Source organism: Dipodomys spectabilis, unplaced genomic scaffold, assembly GCF_019054845.1.
Source record: "Dipodomys spectabilis isolate Male_0828 unplaced genomic scaffold, ASM1905484v1 ptg000094l, whole genome shotgun sequence".
In the NCBI taxonomy this organism is placed as follows: Eukaryota; Metazoa; Chordata; class Mammalia; order Rodentia; family Heteromyidae; genus Dipodomys; species Dipodomys spectabilis.
Window position 1 is genome coordinate 1,796,919 of NW_024870771.1, and position 26,157 is coordinate 1,823,075.

Genomic DNA, 26,157 nt, shown 5'->3' on the forward strand with positions numbered 1-26,157 from the left:
AGCAATCCAATGCAAAGTGGACTTGATAGGGCAATTATCTATTCAAACACATTTAAGTCAACAGCCTATATTATTATGCAGTCTGGAAATTAAAAAGTCATCTAAATATAGTACTGGAAACAATATGCCAAGTAACCTAGATGGGCCTAGATGTTGGGAAAAGAGAAAACATGTGCTTTGCATTTCAACTCCTGTTGTAAAATATTTGAAGAAATCATGGGATAAAAAAAGATGCTAAAGGTAAAACTTTAAAATGTCAAATGGATTATGTATGAGCTACATTCTACAGACAGTCTAACAGAAAACTAACTTCTGCCTTTACTTAAACAATGGGTATTAACAAAGATGCATTGCATTTATAAATTGGCATGCTGAATTTAAACCCTTTGTACAACTACTTAAAGATAACATAAATTAAAATAAGTAGATTGTATATTAGTTGGGCATCAGTGGCTCATGACTGTAATCCTAGCTACTCAGGAAGCTGAGATCTGCGGATCATGATTCAAAGACAGTCTGGACAAGAAAGCCCATGAGATTCTTACCGGCAATTAATCACCAAAAAAAAGCCAGAAGTGAATGTGTGATTCAGGTGGTAGTGGTAGAACACTAGTCTTGAGCAAAAGAGTTCAGGGATAGCACTGAGTGTAAGTCCCAGGATCAGGGAAAACAAACAAACCCACTTATTACAGAGACATAGTACCATGCTTCTGTTCTTACCATAAGGAAATACAGTGCACTTCACAGTTAGAAGAACTTATAATGATGTAGAATACAGATTTAACAGTGTCATCAATTTAGGATGTCACACCAATAAATCTGGTAAAAGTAAACTATAAAAACTCTCACACCTCTATATGTGTTTCTCATTGATGGTAGATCCATGTGTCCCAAAGTACACTCCATAAAATGTTGGGTATTCAGTGATGATATTTTGCAGCTGAGAACAAGTATACTGTAGAGGTATATTTGACAATGGTAAGTAGTTTATCATGAAGCTGTTCTGCACTTAATGTGATTACATGGGATCCTCTAACTCACTCTCCAACTTAATGTTAATGATCGATAGTATTTTTCTCAAAGGACATATAAGAGAGTCACTAGGTTTCCATAAATTTAGGTTCACATGAGTTCCTGTCCTAGAAAATGGCTTCAAATATATTCCTAATACATTCTAATAAATGTTCTCTATTTAAAAATATGATGAAGTGACACTGTGGCTCAAACTGGTAGAGTGCTAACCTTGAACACAGAGGCTCGGGGACAGTGCCCAGGCCCTGAGTTCAAGCCCCAGGACTGACCAAAAAATATAATAAAATCAAAAAATGAAAATACGATGAAATCACCATTTTGCAAACCATGAACATAGGACAAAAGAACTCTCTTAAGGAGTCAGAGTTAAGGAAACAACCTTAAATCGCTCTAAATTAGTAAGAATGATTAATAAGAATGACTGATGTAGTCAAAAGTATTTATTACTTGAGGTAGAGATGAATATTTTCTAAAAGCCCTGTAGAATTTAAGTGCAATTTTAATCTCCTAGAAATCCCATGACTTATTTTTTATAGATAAAATCCTGTTTATTTCTTCTTTTCTTTTAAGGGGCAACTTTGTGGACTTCATATGAATCCTAAGGGTCAGAAACTTTTAGATCAACTTCCATTTGGTTTTCTCAATTAGTCACAAACTTTATGTATCAGTGTATCAGGTACCACTAATCTGGAGCAAAGGGTGGCAAACATTTGAAGCCCATTTTCAGAGAATTAGAGGCAAAAAATTATGCATTAATTCACATTTTACTAAGCCATCATTTAGGTTCTTGTACAGATTTAAAACTACATCTGATGAGATGCCATGATGCATAAATAAGTGTCTCTGCCAAGGCCAGAAAATTAATTATTAGAGTCTAATAAATAATTTTTGCTCATTTCTCATCTTAAATCACATCTCCTTAATAGATTCTAGATAAAGCTACAGGCACCCACAGCTCATACCTGTAATCCTATCACTCAGGAGGCTGAGACCTGAGAATCAGGGTTCAAAGCCAGCCTTGGTAGGAAAGTCCATGATACTCATCTCCAATTAACCAGCAGAACACCGTAAGTGGCTCTGTGGCTCAAATGGTAGGGCACTTGCCTTGAGCTAAAGAGTTCAGGGACAGCACCAGGCCCAGAGTTCAAACCCCATGACCAACAACAACAACAATAACAAAAAGCTACAGAAAGCAGACGTGCTCATTGTAAAAACCCTTCATATATTGAAGAGAAAGGTGAATTCGGACCTTTAGGCTATCAATAGAATATAGCTGTAGGTGTCTAGAAATCAAGTTCTTCAGACATCTCTAATGTTTGCTTATTAAGCCTGAGATAATTAACCTATAAAAAAATAGCTATTCAAAGGGTAAAATTCTCTGTTTGTTTAACTATGCTTTTTGGTTATTCATGGGCATGAACTCTGTTCCTGAGCACTGTCCCTGAGCTCTTTGCTCAAAGCTACTGCTCTACCCCTTTAAGCCATAGCACCACTTCCTGTTTATTGGTAGGTAATTGGAGATAAGAGTCTCATGGACTTTCCTATCCAAATTGTTTTGAGCCATAAACCTTGAGCTCAGCCTCCTGAGTAGCTAGGATTACAGGCATGAGCCACCAGTGTCCAGCTGTTCAACTTTTTAATTAGAACTTAGTTTATGCAAGATATTTCACATATTTGTTTAATCAAAATGCTAACATTGTGAGTTATTTACATTTACATGTTGAGTAAAACTGAGTGCTCAAAGTCACAAACAATAAAGGATAAAGCAAGACATCGAATTCATTTCTTTCTGACCTTTAAAATCCATATTGGTCAGAACTGAGCAATAGACCTGCAGCAGAGCAACACCTTGTGGCGTTATTTTCTAGCTAAGGGTTGGTTTTTCACTGACACATGCTGTAATGTTTTCAGCTACCAGACTGCCAAGATTGACAGTGGCTTCATAGCAGGGGCTCAGCCAAGGGCTCCTGTGACTAGAGGATAACGGCTGTAGAAAGCTTCCTGCTCATCACTGCAAATGTTTTTAGGAATCTCAGTGATTTATACATGATAACTTTCAACTGTAACCTGTAGTCCAATGATCTACTGTAAACATTCAAAGCAATGTACATAGGCGACCTCTTATCGTATATCACCTACATTAGATAACCTTCTTCATCTTCATATTTGTTGTTTCTTCTCAAAGAGCTCATCCTGCTCAATACCAAGGCATTTCCAGCATCCCTTCTTAATGTTTCTTATACTGCTTACACATATGCCATCATTTAAAATTGATCATGAATTAAAGACCTCAATATCAGACCCAAAACTCTGAAACTACTGCAAGAGAAAGTAGGAGAGACATTAGAACTTACAGGTACAGGCAGGAACTTCCTGAATAGAGTCCCAGGGCACAACAGATAGGAGAGAGACTAGACAAATGGAACTACATTAAGGTAAAAAGTGTCTGCACAGCTAAGGAAATAGCTACTAAACTAGAAAGACAACCAACTAAATGGGAAAAGATCTTTACCAGCAGTACATCAACAATGACCTACTATCCAATTTATATAAGGAGCTCAAGAAACTAACTCCTCCCAAATCTCACAAACCAATCATTAAATGGGCAAAGGAGCTAAGGAAAAACTTCTCAGACGAAGGTAAGACTGGCAAAGAAACACATGAGAAAATGTTCATCATCCTAGGCAATAAAGAAATGCAAATCAAAACAACTCTGAGATACCATCTTACCTAAGTTAGACTGGCCAATATATTGAACTCTGACATCAACAAATGCTGGCAGGGATGCAGAGAAAAAGGAACCACATTGCACCCCTGGTGGGAATGTAAACTAATACAACCACGCTGGAAAACAGATCTCCCTTTTGACCCAGCCATACCACTCCTAGACATCTATCCTGAGCATCATGAACCAGGATATGACAAGGACACCTGAACACCCATGTTCATTGCTGCACTATTCACAATAGCCAAGATACAGAAACAACCAGATGTCCCACAATAGATGAGTGGATCCAAAACTGTGGTACCTACATACAGTGGAATTTTACACATCCATTAGAAATAATGTTATTTGCAGGAAAATGGATAGAACTTGAACAAATCATGTTGAGTGCTATAAGCTAAGATCAGAGAGATGCATGTTCTCCCTCATCCATGGAAATTAGATTTTAATCACAACAGGACATGACAAATTACACAGAATTCTAGACACTCACATACAGTGAGACCAAAGATAGTCTTAGGAGAAAATCACAAAATTGTAATACCCAAGCACCTCTTCATATGTATATAAATAATATGCATACTGAAACAAACTCCAAAGATATGAAAACAAAGAAACTTTTCTTAATTTGTCTTTCCTCTGTATTCTTTACCTCATATACAGTGGATACATGTGCACATCTGAGGGAAAGTGGGGAGAGAGCACAAAATCAATGGAAAACAGGTGAAAAATTAAGCAGTACCAGAGCTCACTGGCTACACTGGACATGAAAGTGAACCACGCAACTTGTGGGTGGAGATGACAGGGAGAAAATAGGCAAGAATGAAGGAACAAGTGATACTATGCAAAAGCAAGGAAATGTACTTATTACCTGGCACATGTAAAGGTAACCCCACTGTAGAGCACCTCTAAAACAACCATAAAGTAATAAAAAATTATACCTCATAACTGATATAATAAATACAGCACAGCTTATTTGTGTATCTTCATTCTCATTTGTGATTCATGATCTTGCCATTCTCCTCTATATGGCAATTCAACCTCATGTTGCTACAATCCTCACCCATGTGTGTGATTTCTTTTCATTAGCTTCTACTATTCCAACAGTCCTTGCAGACATGACTCAAACAGTAGATTGCCCACCTACCAAACATATCAAGCATGAGATTTGAGTTCAAATCTCAGTACCATTAATAAAAAGGCACATAAAATATTTTCTGTTCTACAGTGTTTACTTCCCCCTACTACTACTGTTTCTCTATATACTATACCTAATAGATTCTAAGATAGCTACTTCATTAAAAAAATATTTATTCTCAGCCAGGTGCCAGTGACTTATGCCTGTAAACCTAGCTACTCAGGAGGTTGAGATCTGAGAATCACAGTTCAAAGCCAGCCCTGGCAGGAAAGTTGGTGAGACTCTTTTCTCCAATTAACCACCAGAAAACCAGAAGTGGCACTGTGTCTCAAGTGGTAGAATGCTAGCCTTAAGCGAAGAGCTCATGCAGCGTCTAGGCCCAGAGTTAAAGCCCCACAGCCCATAAAAAATATCTAAATCTTCTTTGTAATGATGTCCATGAAAGTAAAAAATCAACTAAAATGACATGTTGAGTCACAATTCTCTAATTAAGAAAAGATTTTTAGCCAAGCTCTGCTGGCTCACGTTAAAATCCTAGCTACTCAGAAGGCTGAGATCTGAGGATCATGGTTCAAAGTCAGCCCGGGCAGGAAAGTCTATAAGACTCATACCTCCAACTAACCATCAGAAAACCAGATGTAGTGCTGTGGCTCACTTTGTAGAATGCTATCTTTGAGCTGAAGAGCTGAGGGACAGAGCCCAAGCCCAGAGTTCAAGCCCCATATCCAACAAACAAACAAAAAGACAAGAAAAGAGTTTTCAAATTCAAGAAAACTGTACCTAGGAGCCAGGTAATACCAATTTCAACAATAAGAATATCATAGATTCTCAGCTAGAATGTTTACTATAGCCTACTTTTCATGAAAGCATCACCTTGCAAAATGAAAACTCTTTCCCAAGTATTTCCATTAAGCAAAAGTCACTGTGTGTGTTTTCAGATTATCGCATAATTACCTCTGAATATTTAGCATTCATTATCATGGGGAGATGAGTGTGCAATCAGCATTTGTTTAGACACCTTGTTTTGACAGTACTTGGTGGCAAATGTCACTAAGCTAAATAAAAGCATCTCATATATGCTTGTGCAACAAGAAAAACACTTGATAAATGAATTCTGTCTTGTTGCTGATTTGGAATGTCAGCTCTGACATCCACAATCATAGTTGATTCTGGTAGTGTTGACAGCAGCTGAGGACAAGCATTGTGGATTCAGATTCTCACTAGTGTGGTCTTTGAATCAGAAAGTTCAATACCTGTCATGTAATTCAGCAAATGCTAAGATGAGCCTATGACTCACTTTAGTAAAATTGATTCAGATTTTTGCATGACACCAAACACCAGAGGATTATCCTCACGTGTCATATAGACACTTAAGAGAAGAATATTATCACAAGACATAGCTTAAGAGCAGAATAACACACAAATGTGCAGTAGTTGTCATCCCAGACCATTGCCATGGAAATTGGCACTATATTACACTTTCTGCTAAACTGAAATTCATAAAACTTTTTCTACAGAAGACAAGAAAGTCAACATGAAGGGCCACTGTCTCTTTCACAAATATGCGACTTCACCTTGAGGCATAAAAACTTCCCTTTTTCACAAGTAAGTAAACGTGGCTGAGTTCCAATAAACTTTTATGTACCCAAACAAATACCAGCACAAATATGCTTGGCAAATCTAGACAGTTAAATTCTATGTTAGATCATGGCTTCTCAGAAGGCTGCTGATTTGGGTAGTATTTCCCCAGCACAGGTATGTGTCTTACCAAACTTATCATTTTTCAAAGACTTGGATTCTGAGTCTATCTAGGTTTAGACTACAGACAAATAAGCTTGGAATGTACCTTAATGAGAATTGGAAAGTTGAGCAGAGACCACACTTTGTAAGAGGTGCTTTTGCTAGACTGTGTGAATTAACTAAAAGTCTCCCAAATCTGTCTCTCTGCTCTTGGATCTAATCTGCTCTCTGCTGTAGTCAACTTTACAATAACCTTGGGTTCCAAGAAAGACAAGATTCAGTGATAAATATCTTGCAAGAAGGACAATCTGTCCATCACAGAAGCAATGACTTCTTATAATCTTAAAGTGATCAGCTAAAAACTCAGGAGACCCTCTCATTCCTATTATGTTCCAGAATAGGGTAATAACTTCTCTGGAAATCCTCCAAGGACAAAGACTGAGATAATAGTCAATCAGGCCATACCTGAGATTTGAGACTCTTTTAACTATGCATAACCTTTCTTACCTCTGCCTCCAATTCTTTACATTTAATGTGAAGCCAAATGTCTGTAGCTCAGAAGATGGCTGAAGATGAACTAACAGGCTGTCTTCCCACAATTGCTAGGTAATAAACATTCTTTGTCTGTATTTCACATGTGGGAGTGAGTGAATAAAACTAACAAGACTCCTGGACTCTGGGCTTAGGGTACAAAAACCCAGTTTCAACATCACATGGGTGATTGTTCATGTAGGTCTATCATAGACTATCCATGCAATTAAAGGGAGGGTAATTTTTTGACTAATTATTTGACCCAAATATTCTGTCTATAAAAATAACTTCTTTAAAGGCATATTTCTGAGAAATGAGAAACTATTGAAGAGGAAATGAACATTCCCAGTTCTGATCCACTCTCAGTAATATGTTTGCAACTTTGGGTGCTTCATATAATTGGACCTAAGTTCTTTCTCCACAATAATAGCACCAAATTTGATTATTTCCAGTGCAGTTCCAGGTCTAATATTCTACCACATGCATTGCTGATTTTCTATATGCTCAGTAGTTATTTTTCAATGAAGTTGTCATAAAAACTGAATTAGTGAGTAGCAAACCATTGCTCCCAGAAGAGAACCAGCAGGTTCAGATTTCTGGGATTTCTGGATACACATTTGTCATCCTATTAATATATGTCTTATCTTATTTGTATTTAAAAACAGTCTAATTGGAAATGGTGCTGTGACTCAAGTGGTAGAGTGCTAGCCTTGAGCTGAAGAGCTGAGGGACAGTGCCCAGGCTCAAAGTTTAACCCCACAACTGACAGAGAGAGAGAGGGTCAATTAACAGAAGGACTTCATTAATATTGAATCCTGTTGATATCATCAATATTAATACTCACACCTGTTGTATTCTATCTGTGAAAAAGTACAGTCCTCTTATATAAAAGAAACACACTTTCGGCACTGTTTTTGTTACTACTTTACACAGTGAAATTGCCAAGAAAACAAAAAAAGTTGTGAGAAATGTGGCAGTAATAGCATTTAAGCGGGATAGAGGCTGGCAGCTTCAACTATGCTAAAAGGGGTGAAAAAAATCTATCTCTGCAGGAAACTCATATTTGAGTCAGTACTGTTGGAGTTTCTGAATGACTTCATGGTGTGTTGATATTGAGGTTACAAGAAATTTAGTGAAGAGGTGAATTTTCCACTAAAGAATCCATAAACCATGAGTATGGACTACATATAGCCTATCATAAAAAATTTACTACAAATTTCTATATCCTGATAACCCTGCATTCTTTCCTTAACTCTTGATAAAATGTTATAAACTATCCATCCTCATTGCTCATCCATCTCATCTCCATGGGTCCTAACCCACATACTCCTAGCCGAGACAACTACAGTCATATTCTGGCACTTTGCTATTTATTGTTTATCTTGTGTCTGATGAATCTAGTCCTTTTCCCACACCAATTCTGAGACAAGGCAAAGAAATAAATAAATCTGAGTATGTCACATCATTGCTCAGCTATATCTATTAGTTTCTCATTGATCAGAGATAAAAATTCTAAAATCCAAACTTCTCAGCTTGCTGCATAACACCCCCTCACATGTTGCTAATTCTACATTACTGGCTTATTAAGCTTCAAATCTAACATGTAAGAGATAGGAAACTAGAGAGCATATCATTGTATTGTTGTTAACAACATGATTGTCTTCTTGCATTTGATTTACATTATATATTGCATTGCACTTATAGCTAGCAGTAACTATAGTATGAAAACACTCTATCTTTCTAGAAGCTAAAGTGTCCCCTATATTGAATTTTTAAAAAGTCATACCTGTCACCTGTAAGGGAAAAAGTAACAGATGTGGAACTTCTATGTCCATTCAGGATTCATTCAGTCCGAGTTTCTGTGCTTTATTAAAGCACTTGTATCTCAAAGGGTTAAAAATTAAAATTATGAAGTACTTTTCCTGAACAGATATCAAGGAAAGTATATACAAAATACATCAATGTCTTAATTTAAACTAATTAATTCTTTATGGAAAACTAAATGTTTATCCATATAGGCTTATTGGTGATAGGAAGAACAAATTTTCCATGAATTTTTATAAGAATTTAATGAACAAACAATACATAAAATCCTGCAGGTTCCTTTTCTGATAGATATTTAAGCTCCAAATTTTTCTGAATTTTTCTATCTGAAAGAGAAAGGTACCAATAATTTCAGCATTCATCACTACCACCAAATGATGTCATGATGTGGTGATCTTGCTTCACAAAACATGCTTGAGGCTCCATGCCTTAAAAAGATAATATAACTGGGCACCAGTGGCTTATGCCTATAATCCTAGCTACTCAGGAGGCTGAGGTCTGAGAATCATGGTTCAAAGCCAGCCTGGGCAGGAAAGTCGATGAGACTCTTAACTCCAATAAACCACCAGAAAACCGGAAGTGGCCCTGTGGCTCAAGTGGTAAAGCATTCGCCTTGAGCTGAAGAGCTGAAGGACAGCACCCAGGCCCAGAGTTCAAGCCCCACAACTGACACAAAAAAAAAAGATAATACAGTTTAAAATACTAAAATACTAATGAGAAATTGTACAAGTTGGTAAAAATTTGGATTATAGCACAATAGACTATACATACTAGTAATAAATTCATGTAAAAGCAATAAATAGGTTAAAGAAGCAGTAGTGTGTTCAGGAACTTTCACTGTTTCTTCCGTACTATGCTTTGAAAATATCAAACACAAGGTTACAATGACAGTTGTCAGCTAAGAGGAATTACAGACCTGCAAAATCACTTACTCAATTCTAGTGATTTAGTCCTCTTTCCTCAGGGAAAAGTCTAAGTAAACAACACACAGATAAGGTTTGCTTGACATTTTCTCTTTCATCACCTTGAGTGGTAATTCTGCAGTAATTCATGTTCCCTTGGACACACCTCTTGGGAGTTAACATAATTCTCAGAAGTTTTCAGAGAAAGAGGCAAAGAATGGACCAATCCCTTGTGCCTCCAGCCTTTGCTAGGATTCTACTCACTAAATGACTTCTTTCTTACCCTGGAATAAAAAGTCCAAACATATCAGGAAAATATAATCAACTACTCTCAGACCAGTGGGACCTCAGAATTCACAAGGCCAGCTGACAAATGAGTACAATTACCTTCTCTTGCTGTGGTCAGTCTTGCCTGATGGGAGCAGGTGGTCTGTGTCTTATATGGACAGGAAATCATGTGGGAATCCCTCAGCACACATCTGAATTATTCCTGTCAGTACAGGGAGTGGTTATTGAACACGATGGATTGAGGAAGCTCTGACAGACAATAGAACTCTAGATAGCATTATAGTTGAAAAGGTTTTATTTGCCTGAGATCCTCCTGCACACGTCCCAGTGCAGTTGAATTCGCTCAGGAAGAGTCAAGCAAATCCACATCTCTTTGACTATAGCTCTGATCCTGAACCCTGTTACATGTGACCCAGCTTCAAAGTTGGTGTGTCTCTCATTTCTCACACATAACTCTTCACAGATTAAGACCTGATCCTAACTTCCTTTGACCCTATGTCTTTCTAATAACTTGGAACCTTGCTTCTTCCTTGCTCTTTTGTTAAAGATTGATATTGTAAAGGTGTTGTAGAGAGGGCTACAGTTACATGTAATGAGTCATGGAATGAGTACATTTCATTTTGAACAGTATCACTACTTCCCTTGAACTCTCCCAGTTCCTCCCCTATCTCCTCCCACAAGTTATATAGTTACAGCTTGCATCTTTGAACTAAAACTGCAGCTCAAACTATATAACTAACAACTGCAAGTAATCCAGACTCTCTGGGATGAGTCAAAAATATTCAGTGAGGATAATTACCTAAAATATATCTCCTGCAGCTCTGTGCCTAATGTCTGTGATCCTAAATTATTAGAATGCAGACATAACTAGGATCATGATTCAATGCCAACTTTGACAAAAAGTTTTTGAAACCCACATCTCAACCAAATATAAAATAAGTTGGACATGTAGTGTGAGCCTGTTATTCTAAATATCAGGAAGCATAAGTAGGATTGCAGTTCAAGCTTTGCTATGTACAAATAGCAGAAACATTAGACATTACCCCCAAACTAACTAAGGCACAAAGGGATAGGAACATGGCTCCAGTAGTAGAGAGCCAACTCAGAGTCATGAGTCTCTGAGTTCAAATCCCCCATAAAAAGTATCTGAAGCTTATTCTTAAAGAAAATGTATAAGTTAAGGAAAAAGAAGCAGGAATAAATTACTTGGGTGAGGTCCTGGCTCAAGTGCTTGAGTACTTGCCTAGCAGGTATGAAGCCATGAGTTCAAACCCCAGTACCATTATAACAAAGTTAAAATGTAGACTTTTTCTTAATTTTTTTCTTTCAACTTCAAATGTAGGAAAAGGTGCCAATGTCTACCTGTTGGGTAGAAGGAGGTGGAGAGACTTATAGTTTCAGGCCATCCTGGGCAAGCAGTTAAGAAGTACTCACCTCAACCAATAGTTAGTGTCACATACCTATTGTCTCAAGAAAGGTAATTAGGAATATTATGATTCAGACCAATCTAAGCAAGAAGCAAAACTCTATCTCAAAAATAACTAGAGAAAACAAAATAGTAGGAATGACTTTTAGCAAACTACCAAGCATAATGCCCTGAGTTCAAAACCTCAGTACTACCCCTAAAAGAGGGAAAATTTCATGTAACTCTATTTCCTCACTCATTTCCATTCTACTTCCTTCCCACTGAAGGTCACTATTTTCTTTATCTTGTTGTATATTCTTCTACATTTTTACATTCATAAATACCAAGTAACATTGTCTTGTGTGTTTATAACCAAGTAGTCTCATTCTGCATATCTTATTCTAATTTTTAATTCTTATTCTATTTTTCATTCAATAGTAAATATTCAACCTATTTCCATTAATCTACTCATCTATGTATTATATAGTCATATATTTACTATTCATTCATTCTTTTTAAGTCAATGAATATAGTTATAATATTCTGTCATGTCTATCATTATTTTGTCACTCCATTATTGAGGGACATTTAGGACATTTTCTAAATTAGTTCATTCAAATCTTCAAAGATCTGTAGCTCTACTTCTTTACCTATGGACCATATATTGTGATTTATTTCAGAGCCGTGTTTATCAAATTATATGCCAAAATGTTGGGGTACTATCAAGTCAGTTTCATTTGTCAAGACCAAGACCATATTTTTAAGATTATACAACAGAGTAAAAATGAATAGAATAAAAAATAAGATAGGATAAGACAGGACTGGAAAGGCAAGGTTATTTTAGGGTTCATAACACAAATGTTGTAGCTGGTCTCCATTTTATGATTTCTTCTATCCTGATTTGTTTCTCTTCCACACCCATTAAGAGATATAATCTATTGCCCCTTCCTTTGGATATGGCTAAGCATTGTGACTTGCTTAAACCAAAAATTTGGGATGAGAATAAAAATATTATAATACTTAATATTGCAAACTCAAACATTCCATAATCCTAGTGGTTTCTAAAAGCAAAAACTTACTGATCAGCCAGTCTGATTGTCCACTTTGGGTTGACTTGGAGCTCTGTTTTATACCTTCTTATGCCAAGATGTAGATGGAAAATACAAGCATCAATTCAAAGGTCTGTAGTTTACATGGCAGAGAGGTGAAAAATGTGCAAGTGATATATCTCACTTATGTTCAAACTCCTTGCACAAAAAGTAAAACATAATACCCGATACCCCAAAAGTAAACAGAATGAAGAAATAAAATTCTATTCAACAAGAAAGCAAGAGGCTAAAGTATATCTCATATTGTTTTGTGAATTTCAACTTCAATATACCATATAGTTTTTACTAGATTCAGTTTTTTTCAAATATGAAAGACAACTGCTTGCATTAGAAAGAATGACACCACCTCCTATCTAAGGAAATGGAAAGACTTAGAAAAAATCGTGTTAAGTGAAGTAAGCCAGACCCAAAGAAACATAGGCCCCATGGTTTCCCTTATTTGCAATAATTAGGATATGTCTAGGATAATCTTAGCTGATGAGTAGAATAGCTCAATAAGTATGAACATATGACCATATAGGATAATGCTAAGTGAAATGAACTCCAAGATATGGACACAGAATTTCTCTTTATTGTTGTTTTTAACGTACTCTGTGATGTCTTGTTTCTTTTGTATGTTCTGTCCCCTATGGTATATACCCTGTATTTGCTTTTGGTATTCTAGTATTGAATATATGTTTATCTGAATTAGGGAAGGGAGGGGAAAAACAGAATGGTGAGACAAAAGACAAGGGAGAAACTAATGCAACAGTGGTATTCCCAAAACAATATTGGAAATGATCCATACACCTTGGAAGGAGATAAGAAGGAGAGAAGGTAGGAGAAAAATAAGGGAAGGGGTAACAAGTTTGACAAGAAATGTACTTATTACCTTACTTATGTAACTGTAACCCCTCTATACATCACTTTGACAATTAAGAAAAGAAAGACAACTGCTCTTTCTCAGAGTAAGATTACTAGTCGATAAAGCAAGTAGATTTTTCAACTCTCCAAGTTTTTGTTAAAATGCTTTCCAAAATTGTTACATTAATACTTGAGAGTTTTACAATATACCCATTCCCATCCATCATTTCTGACAATTTTTCTCTGAAAATTTTTATTCCTTTATATTAAACTAAAACTGAACATTATTATTTTTTTCTTTTTGGTAACAGTCCTAGGGCTTGAACTCAGGGCCTGGGCACTGTCTATGAGCTTTTAAATTCAAGGCTAGTACTCTACCACTTGAGCCACAGTGATACTTCTGGCTTTTTGGAGGTTAATTGGAGATAAGAGTCTCATAGACTTTCCTGCCTAGGCAAGCTTCAAAGTTTGGGCCTTATGTTTCAGACACTTGAGTAGCTAGAATTATAGGTGTGAGTGACTGAAGCTAGTCAAATTATTAAATTTTAAATTCAGATACTTGGGTAGTTTATTTTAAATCTTGTTTTTCTTTTTTATTTATGTGCCAGAAATTAATGCACTTTATGTTTATTGGCCATTAATTTTCTGTAGTTTGTTTGTTCATACATTCTACTTATTTTATTCTGGATGGTTTGTTATTTTCTCATTGGAATTTTTATGTATTCTAGATAATTATCTGTGTCTTCTCTATCTTTTTTGTGTTGCTAGGGTTTAAATTCAGAATTTTAAGCTTTCTTACCAAGCTGGCACTCCATGATTTGAGCCATGCTGCCAGCCCAATTTTTTGCTAATTATTTAGGAGATGGAATCTCAGGTACTTTCTACTGAGCTGATTTCAAACTGAGATCCTTTGGATCTCAGGCTCTCAAATAGTTCACACACATGAGCCACTAACACTCCACTCTATCATTTCATTTTGATACACAATTTTTCTTTATTAGTTAAGTTAAAGTATCTATCTTGTCTTGCATGAATTGAGATTTTTTTTGCCTTATTGAGAAAATAAAATCCAGGCATCCCTGTATTTAAAAAGCTAATTTTAAAAGATATATAGAACCTAATTTTATTTTCCCATATGTAAATATCACCCTTCACTATATACAAAGGAATCACATTTTTTAATCACTCTTTTCTTTGTTTTTAACCAAACATTGATTCATATATGTGCTATGCTTTGGACATACCAAGAGAGGGAAGACAGGTCCAACCTTCCCCAAGAGGAAGAAAACCTTTAAATAATTGGAAAAGTATTGAAAACTTCTTCTGCTTTTATAATTGTTATGTACTGTTCATTCTAAGCTGTATAACAAACTCAGATCACAGTCAGTGTGGAAAGCTCCATGAGTCCCTTCCCCTGTGTTTCTGTAGTCTGTCCTACTGATTAACTCATAATAATGGATGCTGATAAGAAGTGTTTCTTCCTTTTGGTTTTCCTGTGTAAGTCTTAATCTTGACCTTTTGCTCATCTGTACTGATATTGAATAGATTTGCCTAAGTCTACAAACACAAAATCTGTTAGAGTTTTGATTACATTGCATTGAACTAGATAACTATAATCTTCTGATATATTGAGTAGTCCTGTTCTTGAGCACTATTTAACTTATATTTTTTCAATTGTTTAATACCTAACTGCTATTTCCTAACTATGTCTGATATAAGTACAAGTGCTTGAGCTATATGAATTACTTAAAAATTATTTAATATCATTGCTTTTTATTTAATATCAAACTCTATTTTAAAGTATACATGGAAATTACTTTGTCTTTCCTTCAAACTTGCATTTTAACAATTTTATCTAACTGAAATGTTTATCTTTATCACTAATAATGTAACATGTTATGTCTGATTTTACTGAGAATGGTTGTGTTTTGTCATTGGATGTAATAAAAATCCGTGTGGATTTTTTATATTCCACTTACATGGCTAAGGATTTTTTTAATTTAATTTTATTGTCAAAGTGACATACAGAGGGGCTACAGTAATGAATATATTTCTTGTTGAACATTGTTACCCCTTCCCTCATTTTTCTCCCTCCCAACCCCTCTCCCCGCCCCTGTTGTTAAAGTTCATTTCTAACATATTGTCTTGTGAGTATCACTGTTGTAGCTAGGGATGCTTTTCCTTTGAATTTAATTTGTTACGGGTTTTTCATCATTAATAGATGTTGAATTGACGGGTTTGGAGTTTTTGTAAGCTGTGGGGATTGAACTCAGGACCTTGGCACTGTCCCTGAGCTCTTTTGTTCAAGACTAGTACCCTACCACTTTGAGCCACAGTGCTATTTCTGGTTTTCTGGTGATTAATTGGAGATAAGAGTCTCATACACTTTCTTGGCTTTGAATTGCAGCTCTCAGATCTCAACCTCCTGAGTAGCTTGGATTACAGGTATGAGCCACCAGTGCCCAGCTTGAATCAATTGTTTTATTTTATATATGTATTGAAAGGATAAGATGAAATCAAAGCATAAAGTTGAAATTTGTAAATATTCTTTCCCCAGTCTGAATCAATGTAGGATACTATACAAAGTGCCATAGAAAGGGTGGGTTACACACAATAGAAAGTTATTCCTCCTACTTGTTCAGGCGGGAAATCTTTGTTCAAATGCCTTGATTCCAACAAGGACACCTTTGTAGATGGCAAACTCCCCACTTCTGCTATTACATAGAAGAAGCTAGGTGAAGAGCTCTCTCCAGTTCCTTTTATAAGGGCTGCAATCCCATTCCCAAATATACCACTTCCTAACATCATCATATTTCAATATATAAATTTGGGAGATACAGAAATATTCACTACAAAACACATTTCTGTATATAAATTCAACCTTACAATGATTTATTTCAGTATCTATTTTCTGATGTTGATTTATCTTTCTCCTAAGATTTCATATGTATATTTTATAAGTGAGATTGCATAGTCCTTTGTCTTAGCACACTCTACTTGTTCAGTTATACTCTGAAATTTTTATAATAATTTTTATAACATGCTTCTGCTTTTATCTATTTTCTGGTAGAATTGATATTCATTATTCCTTAAAATTTAGGAGAGCAGTTTGACATCCATGTTTAATTTTGAAATATATTTTTCCATATCTAAATTTATAGTTTTATAATTATTTTTTATTATTGACATAATTTACTTGGTGTCAAAAGACCTAAATGTTAAATCAATAGTTGGCAAGCTTAATTTTTCATTCTAGTTGAGAAAAATCTGAAATATTTGTGGATGAAATGTGCTCTGTGTGCCCTTTAAAGTTATTTTCTGTGTGAATTTTCCTTGTTCTTATTAAATTGTTGTTGTTGTTGTTGATTGGCTATGGGGCTTGAATTCTCGGCCTGGGAGCTATACCTCAGCTCTTCAGCTCAAGGCTAGTGCTCTACCACTTGAACCACAGCACCACTTCCAGTTTTCTGGTGGTTAATTGGAGTTTCACAGACATTCCTGCCTAGGCTAACTTTGAAACGTGATTCTCAGATCTCAGCCTCTTGAGTAGCTAGGATTACAGACATGAGTGACAAGCACACAGCTTATTAATATTTTTATTGATAATTTTACTTAGCCTTTCGAGGAGGTATATTGAAATATAGCCTCATTGTTTAAGATTTCCTACATTCTCTGGATCAAGTTTTCTTTTGTAACAAGAGAGAAACAAATTTAATTTTTAAATTTTTAACCCAAAAAGTGATTATCACATGAGATACTCCAATGACATATAACTCAAAACAATGTCTTGAAACTTGGGGTTATACAGAATCTTCAAAGAATAATACATTTTAGCCATGTGCCTGTAGCTCAGACCTGTAAATCTAGCTACTCAGCTAACTGAGGTCTGAAAAAAAAATCAAGATTCTGTGAGACTTATCCCCAATTAATCAGCTAAAAACTGGAAGGTATGGCTCATGAGGCAAAGCACCAGCCTTGAGTGCAAAAGCCAAGCAAGAGTGTGAGGCCCTTATTTCAAACCCCAGTCCTGGTGCAGCATGTACAGGTATGTACACACACATACATACATACATACATACATACACATACACACACACACACACACACACACACACACAAGAATAATATATTTTAGAAAAGTGACAAGATAGAAAAGTTTAGTTAGAGAGAATCAAGAACTCAACTGTGAGAAGAAAAATATACAAGGAAGCTAAAAGTAAATAGACATGTTTAGTAAAGTTTATTGTGGAGAGTCTTCTGTTGCCATATTGTAGTGTACATCTTTAACATTCAAGGTTTGGCCAAAACACAACAATGTCCAAAGGTGGTGACCTTTAGAATGTGACTGAATCATGAGAACAGGACTTTGTGGGTTAGTTTGTGGATTTGTATCTTAATGAGCTTGTGGAAATTGATTTAGTATAACAAGGAACTTTCTCTTACTCCTGGCCACCGTGAGTTGAGGAGCTTTCTTCTATCACATACTTCCCTCTATAACGACCCAGAAACAAATGAAACAAGTAGGCACAATGCATGAATCTATGAATCAAAATCAACTGTTCCTCCCTATAAGATATCTCAACTATTTTGTCACAGTGGCAGAAAGTTGACAAATTATTATATTTTTGTCCATTTTTGCTTTATATAATGTGAAAATACATTACTTAATGTCTACTCTTCAAGATGCTAGAGCTTAATGGCAATACAACGTTTAGGCATTAAATTGTTTTAAGATGATATTGTTCTTTTATTGATTACAGCTACACCATCTGTCTTTGGGTTAGTACAATTTGAAACATTATAGGTATGACTCATTTCTAGGCTCACAAGTAAGATAACTTTAAGCTAGTAAAACCTGTAATCAGAGCTATAGAAAAACAATCAGTCTTTATGAACCTTTTTGAGATTTGGCTATGATAATCTTGAATATCCTTGCCAATCTTTATATTCCCCATTTTAAAATCTTTTCTATTTAGATTAATACTATTTGAGAGGTCTTCATTTATCCAAATTTGCATTTGGCTAGTCCATGATGTAATTCTATATCCCAAACAAAAGAGGACATCCTAAACCCATCCTATTATAAACAGCACACAAAACCAAACCTGGGTTTCATTGTAGTTATACAAACAAACTATTCAGATTACTTTTTTCTTAAATTTTTATTCTTTTGTAAAATCTTTGTGTCATGTAATGGGTAAATGGAAACAGAGTTGAAAGTGTGGTGTGAGGGAAAAGGAGTTTATCTCAGCAGAAGGCAATTTAAAATAGTGCCTGTCCTATATTCTGTTTTCTCACCAAGTGAATTTCATTTGAAGGCTGTGGGCCAGGAGGCTAATTAGAAAGTATGACAGAATATAATAATTAAATACTCATGTTCACATATCTTTCTACATGGTGCAGTAGAAATTTAAAACTAGAAAGAAGTCTTCAGGACCTATAATTTTACAAATAGAAAATTTAACTTCAATTTACCTGATTATCAATATCAATTTTATGTGAAATATTCTTATATATAGCTATTTATTTCTAAGTTCTTTTATCTAGAGCATACCAAGGAAATCCTACACCCTGTTTATTATTTTAGGCAAATTATGTATTTTTTAATCTAAGTATTTATTTTGTTTACATCTCAAATTTTTATTAGTGTATCAAATTTATTTGATGCATTAAGTATCTTTTCAAAGATACTTTCCATTATAACCATAGAAACTTTCTTCTTATTATTTTTTATTAATTTTTATTTTGGGTGTTAGTACAGGAGTGTGATTCCAGGACTTTCTTGGCTTAGCTTGTTCAGTTAACACTTACCATTTACGACATACCTCAGCCCTGATTTTATTTTTTCATAGGTTTTGTAAATGTCTTTGAACCACTATCCTCCTGATATCAGCCTCATGAGTGGCTAAATTTACTGGCCTGAATTCTATCCTTCTGAATTTTATCATTTTCCTCTCCCTGGGCTTGACACATGTTGAGCTTTTGATAAGTTTGAGTTTCACATTGAACACAATGATTACAAATTAAGAATATTTATATTATAAATTTATATTTATTCTACTCCAGCTGGATTCCCTTCAAACACTTCTCTAATCCATGTGGCTTTAAGAATTTAAGGGACATATATTAATTTCTGTGTTTTGATGGTAATATTCTTACTAGTTTTAAATATACTTGAAATTATATGATAATCAGAATAAAAGAACTCAGAGTAAGACACTCCATAGAAGAAAAGTTACCAAAATATGGAAGTCAATACATCCTGTAGATATCCCAGTATCTTGTAGCACATAGTACATAAGTTTAAAAAAATCTTCATAATCATCTAAACTAGAAGTTGACAAAATATGGTCTCCTATCTAATTAGCTTTAACAAAGGAAGGTCTCAGAAATAGTAAGAACTCTGTTCAGAAGTGAAGGTAATGCATCATCTTCTGTTGACTGTCTTCTAAGTAACAATAATGAACAATCATACTTGGGATCCATTCATCTAGTCGATCCTTCACACTTTTTTTTTTTTTTTTTTTTGTCGGTCGTGGGGCTTGAATTCTGGGCCTGGACACTGTCCCTCGGTTCTTTAGCTCAAGGCTAGCACTCTACCATTTGAGCCATAGCACCACTTCCAGTTTTCTGCTGGTTAATTGGAGATAAGAGTCTCCTGGACTTTCTTTCCCAGGCTGGCTTTGAACCTTGATCCTCAGATCTCAGCCTCCTGAGTAGCTAGGATTACAGGCATGAGCTACCAGAACCCGGTTTCCTTCACTCTCTTTTTGAAATACAGAGCAATATTGTAACTCCTTATTTCCTGATTATTTTGAACCTATGGCTTTCCTTAGGTTACACAGATGCTCAGTAAGAGATCCAGGACAAGAATTAACAAGCAGGGGAGACCGGAGGAAGATGATGAGGGAGAAGCTGTAGGCTAAACAAGCTCTCCCATAGAAAACAGTTTTAGTATGCTTGGTAAGAAATGTACGCATTATCCTGCCCATGTAATTGTAACCCCTCTGTACAGTATGTTCACAAATAAAATTAAATTAAATTTAAAAAAAAAACCCAGAAGTGGACCTGGGGCTCAAAAAAAAAAAAAAAAAAAACAGTTTTAGTGTTCTAGTGAACAGTCCTAGGCAAGATTATCACACCACTTTTGCCATCTTACCACAGAGATTTTGGCCAGAGAGGGAAAATCCAGACAGCTTTGTCAAAGAGACAGATCTGAGTACTTGCCTGTAGCCTCAGCTGCAGCAGCTGTGGCAGCTGCAATACCAGCAGAGGAAGTCCCGGACAAGGCACCAGACACAGCATGTCCATGAACCAAGACTCTGGTGTGAGTAGAACCCTGACATCCTCACTCCTTCTCACAGAGCAGCAGTGGGAAGGCAGCTCCTTCCTCACCACCAAAGAAGATCTCCATCTCTGATTCTGACAAAGGCAGGGCTGAGCAGCTAGCTCCAACCCAGGCCTTGGAAAAAAAACAATTGGAGCCATTAGCAGGTCATGTGAACCTGACCTGACCTGCCAGGCTCAGCTCCACCCAGAGGAAAGTCACCCTGCCCAGGCAGAGGTAACTCCGCCCTCCCCTTAGAATGACTTTTTCACTGGGTAGATAGAGCCAGCAGGCTGCAGCTAGACAAACAGTTGAAACTTAGTAAACATAAACTCTGAGAATGGCTCCAGGCTGGGCTGTCTGAGTGTTTTAGTAGCTAGCCTCTTAGGGAAAAGCTACTAATTACTGATAGGCCTCAACCCTACCCAGAACCTAGCCTCAACACAGCAACTCCAAGCTAGAGGAAACAGCCATCTCCCCTCTTTTGTGATACTCAAAGCAGATCTCCCTCAAACTGAACTAGCCTGGGAGGAGGATCACAAAGTCCTAGGTAAGGCAGAGCTGTCTGCCTGCTCAAACAAACCAACTTAAGAATCATTTGGTTTGGTGTATTTTGATTTCACTTATAATTTTTAAGTGAATGTCAATCTATTTTACTGAATTTTTAAATTTATGAATCAGTGAAGCACAATATTTTGGTCATTAGTTTCCTTACCACAATTTTAACATAGTAGATGCTTAGCAACTATCTATTGTACTGATAAGTGTATTGAGGGTCATTCACATCCTCTGTCAAATCTGGTGGACTATTAATAAACCATTGTTAATGTTAATTCTTCCAATTATATATGTTGACAGGTCATCAAAAGTCATAGGAAGGTAGAAAGAGATGATTTCTTTATCTTCAAGGTTTACTGAAATGTTTCAATTTGAAAATGTATCTATGACATACATTGCATCTGACTCTGATGTACTAGGTTTCTGGGAAATATTGTGTTTTTATTAAAAAATAATTATTAAGAAAGAGTCCTGTATTTCAATTTCTAGTATAGATTGGCATTATTGAAACTATGGCCTTTACAAAAGTATGTATTGTCTTTAAGAAATTAATCAAGTATAATATATCTTGATATATAAAATAATTTCATATACACATAAATCCATCTCATGTCAGCTTTTCCTCTGGGATAATTGAAAGCTGAATTCTAAAAGAACATGTGAAATGTCAGCAGAGTGCCAAAAATACTCCTTTGCTTTGAAGACAATATAAAGGTAGGATATATGGAAAAAAATCAAAGCATCAAAGTATAGACAGAATAAAAAGCAATATGGGGTCTCTATAGTCAGACATCTGTGCTCAAATTCCATTTCTGGTATATACTGGTTATATAACACTGTGCATGTGGCTTCTTTTTCAGTTCAGCAAGATGTTGGAAATAACAGTATATTCTGAGTAAGAATAAGAGTATTCAGTACACATACATGTATTATGTTTGTGTGTGTGTGTGTGAGTGAGAGAAAGAGGGAGGGAGGGTGAAAAAGAAAGAGAGAGAGAGTATTTAAATATAATGTAGCTGCTGGTTTGGGCTTATGCCTGAAATACTAGCAACATAGTAGGATGAGATTGGGAGGATAATCAATTTGAGGCCAGCTTGGGCTGAAATATTTTCTAGATTCATTAAGCACAGAGCACTGCAGTATGGGCCTGTTTTCGGCATGCACACTGACATGGCGGTGTGGGCCTGTTTTCAGCACAGAGTACTGACATGGCAGTGTGTGCCTCTTTTCAGCATGAGCACTGACAGGGTGGGTGTGTCTGTTTTCAGCATAAGCACTGACATGGGAGTATGTAACTGTTTTCCACATGGGTACTGACATGCCTGTGTGGGCCTGTTTTCATGACTGCAACAGGAAGTCTAGCATAGATGGATCACACTTTAGTGCAGCCTAGGCATAAAGAAAAACCCTCTTTCAAACCAAGTGCCTGTGGTTCACCTGTAATTCTCATTAATCAAGAGACCAAAATCTGAGGATGTTGTTGGAAAGCCAGCCCAGGCAGAAAAGCCCCCGTGAGACTCTTATCTCCAATTAACCATTCAAAAACGGAAAGTGGAACTGTATCTCAAGTGGTAGAACGCTAGCCTTGAACACAAAGAGGCTCAGGGACAGCACCCAGGCCCTGAGTAAAAGCCCACAGTGGACAAAAAAATCCTGAATCAAAATTAACCCCCAATAAATATACAATAGCACTGGAGCTTTGGCTTCATGCTGAGTGCCTGCTTAGCAAATGTGGCATGCTCCATTCAATCCCCTGTACCATCAAAGAAATGCATTTAGACACAGATTATACCTGTTATCAGAGAGAATAAAGTAGTAAATTTGGTTCTAAGACAAATTCCATATACTTCCCTAAAAATATGCTCTCTAAATATATATATTTATATATTATATACTATTATATTCATGTATGTTTTATATTTATTATTTATATATTATATTTTTATATATTTATATATACTTATATATTTTATATGTTTGTTACACATTAAAGCTAAAAAATGGTGACAGAATGGGTGGATGACTTGTACATTCAATCAGGTAATCCCAACATTAAAGAGAGAAGGCAGATTTCCCTTATTTCTCATGATAGACTTTTTTTTAATGAACCTAAAAAGAAAAAAAAGCGGGGGGAGACAGTGAATTCTATGGGAAATGAAAATGTTTTTTGAAGATAATCCACACTATAAACAGTGAAGACATACTAGATTTTTCCATAAACACACTGGAAAATTAAGTTGCTTCTGTATACATATTTCTGACTCTGTATAAATACATTATGCAGAAGTGGCTTCCTTTCCACGATTCTAGATATTTTTTAAAAGAAAAAAATAATTACTTGATTACTAAATTAATTTTAGACTAAAAATAACCCACTGGTCACCATTTTTCTCCAAACATTGCTGGAAGTCTCTGCAACTCTGCCGGCCCCACCACCTTTACCAGAACAGCAAACAACACAGCCAAGACCAGGAAGAGTCTCTCAGTGTCTTTGTAGTTTAACAACAAGTTTTTCCATTTAGATTTCATCCAAATTCAAAAGAAAAAGTAAGACTGTTTATTTGAATACTATCTCAGGTCCGAATAATCTTGCAAGAGAAGTAAGGTCAATTACTTATAAAAGAAGAGAACCTACTTTTCATCCCCTATAAACCTTCCAATGAACCTGGGGAAACATAAGCGTTGATAAACCTGGCAGGAAGTAATGTAAAACGGAGCCAATTTCTGTAAAGAATGTGAGACTAGAATCTGAGAATAAAACTTGGGGTTAGTAATGGGGAACAAATTGTTAGGGGATAGCAAACACACAGTAAATGTGTCAGGAAAGGCTGCAGGAAAATGAGGGAGCCCCACAGCTGGCTCCCCAGATACTCTTTTATTCAAAGCAGCCCTGGATCAAACTACTCCTCCCTATCCTCCTTTCCTGGTGTCTCCCCTTCCTAGCGTCTCATGTCTCCTTGGTGTTTACGCCTTGGAAACTACAGCTGCAGAAGAGGAAGGTAGAGAAAGATGAAGAAAATATAGGTAAATGTTGAAAATAATTGTCACTAGAATGACTACAAAGTTGTAGCCCAGGGTCAATCAAAATTAAATCTACTAACCTCTTTATACCTATATAATATTTTAAGCATTTTTTTAAAGTTTTTCACATCTCCTCTATGTCCCTCCCTTTCTCTCAACATATTCACATTCCTCTCTAAATAGATGGTCTTTTAATGTCTATAATAACATTAATTTTTACGTTTCTATTTTTCTTCTGGTCTCTTTTCATTCCCCTTTCCCTTTCTTCTTTTTCTCTCTCTCTCTACTTGCATCCTACCCAACCTATTTCCTGCATTGTGATTAGGACATAGTTAACTCTCCGTGTGCCTCCCCACACCAATCTATTCCTATTTTTTACCCACATCTCTCCCTAACCCTAATAATTTCTGGTTTTCCAAATTCTTCTCTGGGGTTCGAAGTCCTTTAACATATAGTTGTTTGATGTCGAATAGATGTATCTGTTGAACTAGATTGTATCTGTAGACTATTGACTGTACAAATGCAAACTTTGGGTGATGGTTGCCTTAAGATTGTGTTCTAGCACAAAACTGGTGCTATCTTCATCTCAAATGGGCAGAGTAAGCCGGAAAAACACAAGAAAAATGGCAAATTCGGGTATCTCAATTCCCAATCTTGATAATCAGGGGTTAGAACAGATAATGAATAATCCAGAGGAGAGTTCCCAAATAGTTCTACAAACACTGCTGGCAACCATGATAAATGAGAAGTTTGACAACTTACAAAGGACTCTGTATGAGCGTGATAGGGAGAGAGAGGAGGCATCCCAGAAGTTTATACAGGAATATCATAAGCGTGAGGAAGCTACTCAAAAACTGATACAGGATTTGCGTGAACAACTTGAGAATACTCAAAGAGAAAGGGAGGAATGGCGTGAGCAGGCTGAGAACACTCAAAGAGAACTGCAGGAATCCCACGAACGGAAGGAAGCTAATCAAAGAGTAATACAGGAATTGAGAGACCAGGTAGAGAACACACAAAGATCACTAAAGGCATTCATGGAATCCATTAACAAAGAGCTGAAGGAAGTCAGGGAGACAACAAAGGGAATGCTGAATGGAACCCAACAGAAGGAATGGGAGCCCAAAGAAACCATAACCAATCAATTAAGTGATTTGAGGACAAACACTGAACACCAAATTAAGGAAGTAAAGAAATTCATACAAGACCTAAAACAGAGCTTCAACAAAGAACTTGAAGCTATCAAAGCTGACCAATTAGAAGGAAAAGAGATAAAAAACAAAGTAGAGAGTCTTGACAGCAGGTTAGACCATGCAGAAGATCGAATCTCAGGGATTGAAGACAGCCTAGATATTATAGAGAAAGAACATCCAAGACAAGTCCAAGAAATATGATAGATCTATCCAACACCTGGAAGACACCATCAGAAGGCCTAATCTAAGGATAATGGGTGTAGAGGAGCACCTAGAAACAGAAGTTAATGGTCTAGGAAATTTGTTTAACAGGATCCTAGCAAAGAACTTCCCAAACATGCAAAAAGATAGGCCTGTCCAGATACAAGAAGCCTTTAGAACCCCAAATAGACCAGACCAGAATAGGACATCCCACTGTCACATTATAATCCACATAGGATCAACTCAGAACAAGGAAAAGATCCTTAAAGCTGTCAAGAAGAAAAGGGTAATCACCTATAAAGGGAAAACAATTAGAATCA

At 36.2% G+C, this 26,157-nt stretch overlaps 1 long non-coding RNA gene across 1 annotated transcript; it reads left to right on the forward strand.

Annotated features, from left to right (window-relative positions):
- The first annotated feature begins 3,343 nt into the window (after positions 1-3,343).
- On the forward strand, positions 3,344-25,880 carry LOC122112473. The gene is made up of 4 exons (XR_006148208.1): positions 3,344-3,549; positions 20,904-20,908; positions 21,168-21,174; positions 25,871-25,880. It is a non-coding gene; the product is annotated as an uncharacterized LOC122112473 (long non-coding RNA).
- Positions 25,881-26,157: the final 277 nt, after the last annotated feature.